Source organism: Gossypium arboreum, chromosome 9, assembly GCF_025698485.1.
Source record: "Gossypium arboreum isolate Shixiya-1 chromosome 9, ASM2569848v2, whole genome shotgun sequence".
In the NCBI taxonomy this organism is placed as follows: Eukaryota; Viridiplantae; Streptophyta; class Magnoliopsida; order Malvales; family Malvaceae; genus Gossypium; species Gossypium arboreum.
In genome coordinates, this window is record NC_069078.1 from 23,681,446 (window position 1) to 23,688,727 (window position 7,282).

The 7,282-nt window shown below is 36.5% G+C and overlaps 1 non-coding gene across 1 annotated transcript; it reads right to left on the reverse strand.

Moving 5' to 3' along the window:
• Positions 1-1,130: 1,130 nt before the first annotated feature.
• LOC128281013 (small nucleolar RNA R71) lies at positions 1,131-1,237 on the reverse strand. The gene has a single exon (XR_008271230.1). It is a non-coding gene; the product is annotated as a small nucleolar RNA R71 (small nucleolar RNA).
• Positions 1,238-7,282: the final 6,045 nt, after the last annotated feature.

Here is a 7,282-nt window from a genome sequence, read left to right on the forward strand (position 1 = left end):
AAGAGATTAGTTCAGTTTAATGAGTATGTATGTGCACTAACATGTTTGCTTACTAGAATCTGTTTAGTCAGTTGAATTGACATAGGGATATGTCAAGAGATGAATGGATTTTGGTATGTAAGTATGTTCATAAGTTAGCAAATTACGGGTTGCCGTGATTTTATTCGTAACAACATAAACATAATTTCAATAATTCGTAGATAAGAAGTGTAATAAATCTAACACAATTATATCATCTTGATTAAATCTTATTTTGAAATTGTGCATTAGAACTCTCTTTTACTTTATTTTTTATTTATTTTAATTTTTTTTATGTTTTTAATCACCCTCTATATTTTTCTTCACCAAAGTGTTTTAAATTGCATTCATAAATAATCCTTTTCGAAGTCCCTGTGGGTACGATAATTTGACATTTACTTGTCACTTTATTGCTTGTTACGATTGTGTACACTTGCACATTTCCGTTGTTCCAAGTTTTCGCCGTTGCCGGGGACTGTTTTAAAAAGTCATTATTTGTGAATTTGTTAGTTTACATTTTGGTTTTTTTTTTTCTGTTTAATTTTATGTTAATTATTTTTCTGTCATTATTTCAAGTGTTTCTGAGTATTGACCGAATTATTAACCTACTTCCTGTCGACCCGAGATAGAAAGAACCTTTCGACAGCGAAGAAGACAAGGAATTAGAGGAGGACCGAAGAGATGAACTTCAAAAAAACGGAGCAAACCATGCTCAAAATCCTATCCTTATTGCTGATGATAGGGATAGAGCTTTACGACAGTATGCCGTGCCAGTATTTAACGATCTTAATCTGGGTATTAGGAGACCCAAAATTGAGGCACAATAGTTTGAGCTGAAGCCAGTCATGTTCTAGATGCTTCTAATAGTGGGCCAATTCAATAGAATGCCTACTGAAGATCCTCACCTACACTTCAGACTATTTATGGAGGTGAGAGATTCTTTCAAGTTAGCCGAAGTACCAGAAGATGAATTATGATTGAAGCTGTTCCCATATTTGTTGAGGGACAGAGCTCGAGCCTGGTTGAACTCATTGCCACCAAACTCAATTTCCACATGGCATGAGTTAGCAGAAAGATTCCTCATGATGTATTTCCCACCTAGCAAGAATGCTAAGTTGAGGAACGAGATCACTGCCTTCCAACAAATGGATGATGAGTCCTTGTATGAGGCATGGGACAGGTACAAAGAGTTATTATGAAAGTTCCCTCATCATGGAATCCCACATTGCATCCAACTTGAGATATTTTATAATGGTCTCAATGCTCACACGAGGATGATAGTGGACGCTTCTGCTACTGGTGCTCTCCTCTCTAAGTCTTATAATGAGGCTTATGAAATTATCAAGAGGATTTCTAGCAACAATTACCAATGGCCAACCAACTAAGCAACGTCAGGAAGACGAGTTGCTGGAATACATGAAGTAGACGCTCTTACTTCACTCGCATCTCAAGTATCATCAATATTCTCAATGCTTAAAAATCTTACTTCTAATGGGTCTAACAGTTTTCCAGCACAGCCACCAAATCAATTCGAAAATATTGTGGGGAAGGACATTTGTTCGAAGAATGTCCATCAAACCCAGAATCCATGTACGACATAGGTAACCAGAACCAAAACCGAGGAAGGCAAGGACTGCAATCCAATTTTTATAACCCATCTTGGCGAAACCACCCAAATTTTTCCTAGTGTAACCAAGGAGCTGGAACTAGTAATACTTATACCCAACCTAGATTGATCCAGCCATCAAGTTTTCCCTAACAAGTTCAGAAACCAACCCAAGCTGAACCGTCCAATGGCTTAAAAAATCTATTGAAGACATACATGGCCAAAAATGATGCCTTAATCCAAAGCCAAGCAGTTACATTGGAAAACCTAGAAAACCAAATGGGCCAACTCGTAACTCAACTCAGGAACCAACCACAAGGTGCTTTACCTAATGATACGAAAAATCTGAGGAATCTGGAGAAGGATCATTACAAAGCATTAACATTGAGGAGTGGAAATACAGTAGAGCCTAACACTATTGAAGCTGAAAAGGAGCAAGCTGATGCTCAAGAATCAAAGGAAGTTCAAACGAGTGTTGAAATTCCAATTTCACAAGAACCAGAATCCGTAAAACCCGACAAAGTAAGTTCAGAACCAGCTAATTCTAATCAACTAACAACCCCATCAAATGCAGAATTGCCACAGAAGACGAATCAACTAGTTCTAGTAAAGAAACCACCACCACCCTACCCTCAAAGACTTCAAAAGCAGAAGCAAGAGATTCAATTCCAGAAGTTCCTAGACGTACTCAAGCAACTTCATATCAGCATCCCCTTGGTTGAAGCCCTTGAGCAAATGCTGAACTACGTCAAATTCTTGAAGGATATCCTATCCAAAAAATAAAGACTCAGAGAATTTGAGTGTAACATCCCTAACCTATATCCATCGCCAGACTACGGTTAAGTGCCATTAACAAACATATCAAAACACTTCGCATTCATTTCAAAAACATCATAGCATCATAGTTAAACATCAACATAAGTCCCTTTCTTAGGTCAATGAGACCTTAAACATGCATTAGGAAGAGGTCGGGACTAAACCAAACACGTTCACAACTTTCAACATTTAGAAATTTTTCTACTTTGTTAAGGTTACACGCTTGTGTGACCAGGCCGTGCGCCTTACATGGGTATCAGACACACCCATGTGAACCAGCCGTGCCAAAATAGGGTGACCATACTAACTTTCACACATGGCCAATAGACACGCCCATGTGTTATGGCCGTGTGATACTTAGCTAGCTACTGAATTATGCCCATGGCCAGATGGCACGCCCGTGTGTCAAAGCCGTGTGATTTTTAAGAGGATACTGCTTTTCTTACATGGCCACAAGGCACGCCTGTGTCCCTTGACTGCATGGCACAATGCAGGCTTGGTTTAAGCCAACTTGCCACCCCATTATGGATCAACCTACAACAAAGAAACAATCATATATATACAACCCAATTAACCATTCTTTATGCTAAAACATACATCATTCATTCTCACACCATGAACTCACCAAACTTACCTTCTTCTCTATCCAATTAAGACATGCCGTAGTTGCAAATTACATCACATATCATAAGCTATTATCAAATATGACTTCAAGCACAAATTAACCATTCAAACACAAATTAGCCAAATCGCATGGCTAACTATATACATTACGAAACATACTTCACAACTACTAGCCTATACATGCCATACTTCAAATATTTACATTTTCAAAAGCACCAAAATGAGATCAATAGTGTGGTGATGATCCTTGACAATCCCCGAGCCTTCGGTAGCTACAATAACTATAAAACAGACAGTAATCATACAGAGTAAGCTTTCAAAAGCTTAGTAAGCTCGTACTCAAAACATTCATAGTATATGAACATAAAATGATAACCTATGAGTATTTGCAGAATTTCAATCCATATAACTATATCAATTCAATGATTTTCATATACATAACATCCTCTACCACTTAGGCATTATACATACCTGAAACTTCCCGTACTTATTCACTTTTGTACTTACCTCATGTTGAATGTTATAAGACTTTCCATAAGTTATTCGAATTCTACACATCAACACACTTAGTGTTATAAGGTTAGCCGAAGTTAAATATTTCCGCACACTTAGTGCCATCTCAAATAACTAGGACTAAGTCGGTATCGCACATTTAGTGCCTCAAGTAACCGAAGCTAGTTAAATCGCACACTTAGTGCCAAAGCTTCTGATTCATCACCATATTATCCAATTTAATTATATACAACCCATGTAGAATAAAGGCACTAAAATTTACTTAATATCACATTTTAAGTATGAACTTACCTCATACTCAGAATTTATTGACTCATACTATCTACTTGATAACCTTCAACTTTTCTCGATCTAAATTTGAATTCCTCCTTTCTTGATTTATATGTTTTCAAAATTAAATATGTTTTCAAAATTAACTCTTTTATTCACCAATTAATTCACTTCAATCTATAAACACATATTTAGGGCATTTTACAATTTAGCCCTCATATTTTCACATTTTGACACTTTAGTCCCTAATTCACAAAATCACAAAATACACATAATTTGCATAAACTTATGCTTGGCCGAATTCTCCAAGTACTCATACTAGTCTACACATTTCATTTTTTTCACATTTTAGTCCCTCTAAATAATATTTCCACAAATTAGCCCAAATTTGCTCAAATCCAACTAAAATCCAAAGACAAAACATGTAAACTCAACATCAAGCTTTCATATTTCACCATTTAACAACACAAAACTCATGAATTCATCCATGAAACATTTTCAAACCATCATAGAGTCAGAAATTGAGACATGGGTTTTATAGTACACTTAGCAACGATCACAAAAACATAGAAATTATCAAAAATCGAAGTAAAAACATACCCGATTTAAGCTTCTAACTAGCCGAACCCTAGAACTCTTGATCTTTTCTTTTTTTTCTTCAATTTTCGGTACAAACAAGGCATATAATGCCTATTTTCATGTTTTGTTATAACATATATTTCTTTATTAAACATTTGACCATTATAACCTTTAGTAAACCATTATAATTTCACCTAACACATATCCTTTTATGCCCATTCAAACTTCCAATGGTCAAATAACCACATAAGGACATTTCAAATATAAAGCCAACTCAAATAAGCACTTTAACATCTAGCACATAGCTTTTACATTTTATGCGATTAGGTCCTTTTTGCAAATTAAGCACAGAAATAGTTAAATTAAATCACAGAAACTTCACAGATGTAAATTCACATATCACAAATAGAGAAAATAATATTAAAATATTTTTTGTACTCGAATTTTTTGTCCCCACTATTTCGACTAGGGTCTAAACCGGACTATTACATTAAGACAGTAGCTCCGACGAAGGAATGCAATGCATATCTTTAAGAAAAACTACCCCCAAAATTGAAGGATCCTGGATGTTTTACCATACCTTGTAACATTGGAACAACATATTGTGGTAAGGCACTATGTGACTTGGGTGCGAGTATCAACTTGATGCCTATGTCAATATTTAGAAAGTTGGGGATAGGTGAAGCTAGACCTACTATGGTTACACTTCAATTAGCAAATCAATCCTTAGCCCATCTAGAAGGAAAAATCGAGGACTTATTGGTACGTGTAGATAAATTTATCTTTCCTGCTGATTTTGTTATCCTAGACTTTGAAGCAGACAAAGAAGTGCCAATTATCTTAGGAAGACCGTTCTTAGCAACCAGAAGGACCCTTATTGATGTATAAAAGGGCGAGCTTACTATGTGTGTTTAGGATGATCAGGTAACATTTAACGTTTTTATGTCTATGCAAATTCCTGACACAATTGATGATTATTGTGCAGTATCCGATTTAGAAAATTTAATAGTGGAGAAAAAGCTCAACTATGTGGAGGATCCATTGGAACAAATTTTGACATCAGATCCTCTAAATGATGAAGAAGAGGATGAGTACTTAGCTTTGTTAGAAGCTAATCAAAGGGGATTTATTCTGCAATCTCGCCTTGAATCTTTGGAGTTAGAGGAAATGGATTATGCCCAAGCAAAAGTGTCAATCGAGGAGCCACCTAAATTAGAACTCAATGTACTACCTTCACATCTAAAATATGTTTATTTAGGTAACCCTTCTATTCTTCCTGTGATTGTTTCAGTAGAATTAACTACTGAGCAAGAAGAGAAACTGATCTTGGTGTTGAAATAATTCAAGAGGGCTATCGGATGGACCATAGCCGATATCCGCAGTATTAGCCCATCTGTATGCATGAACAAGATCATACTAGAAGATGGCGAGAAAGGGACGATCGATGGACAAGGAAGACTGAACCCCATCATGAAGAACATAGTAAAGAAAGAAATCATTAAGTGGTTAGATGCGGGTATAATTTACCCCATCTCAGATAGTTCATGGGTAAGTGCGGTCCAGTGCGTGCCAAAGAAAGGAGGTATCACAGTCATTAAAAATGAGAATAACGAGTTGATACCTACTAGAACGATTATGGGATGGAGAGTTTGCATCGATTACCGGAAGCTGAACAAGGCGACTAGGAAAGATCACTTTCCTTTGTCGTTTTTGGACTAGATATTGGATAGACTCGCGCGGTGAGACTACTACTATTTTCTCGATGGATACTTTGTATAATCAGATTACAGTAGCATTGGAAGATCAGCACAAGACAATATTCACTTGGCCGTACGGTACATTTGCATTTAAACTCATGCCATTTGGTTTATGTAATGCACCTACTACATTTCAAAGATGTATGGTGTTTATTTTTACTAACATGGTTGAAAAGTATTTGGAAGTTTTTATAGATGATTTTTCAATATTTGGAGATACGTATGATGATTCCCTAGCAAATCTAGCCAAGGTACTAAGGCGATGCGAAGAAACAAACCTAGTACTCAACTGGGAAAACTGCCATTTCATGGTACGGAAGGGATTGTTCTAGGGCATCGAATAACGAGACATGGAATCAAAGTAGATAAAAAAAAGGTAGATGTTATTGAGAAACTCCCACCTCCAACATCTATAAAAGGTGTTAGGAGCTTTTTGGGCCACGCTAGTTTCTATCAAAGATTCATCAAGGACTTCTCCAAAATTGCTAAACCCTTATGCAAATTATTAGAGAAGGACTCGACGTTCAAGTTTGATGAGGAATGGTTAAAGGCTTTCAAATATTTGAAGAGTCGATTAGTTACGGCACCCATAATAGTCACACCAGACTGGGATCTTCCATTCGAATTGATGTGTGACGTGAGTGACTTCGCGATAGGATCAGTTATGGGCCAGGAAAGGAACAAAGTTTTTCATCCTATTTACTACGCAAGTCGAACTCTGACAGGAGCTCAACTGAATTATATGCTAACAGAAAAAGAGTTATTTGCTATTATTTTTGCTTTTGACAAGTTTCGATCTTATCTTGTAGGTACCAAAGTGACTGTCTATACAGACCACTTAGAAATTAAGTACTTACTCTCTAAGAAAGATGCTAAGCTGAGGTTGATCCAATGGGTACTTCTACTTCAAGTGTTTGATCTAGAAATTCAAGATCGAAGGGGAGTGGAAAATCAAGTAGCAGATCACTTGTCCAGATTGGAGCTGCAAGAAGGAAACTCTCCTATTATACCAATTCAAGAAACATTTTCGGATGAACACGTACTAAAGGTAAATCATGTCTATAATACCCCTTGGTTTGCTGACATTGCTAACTATTTA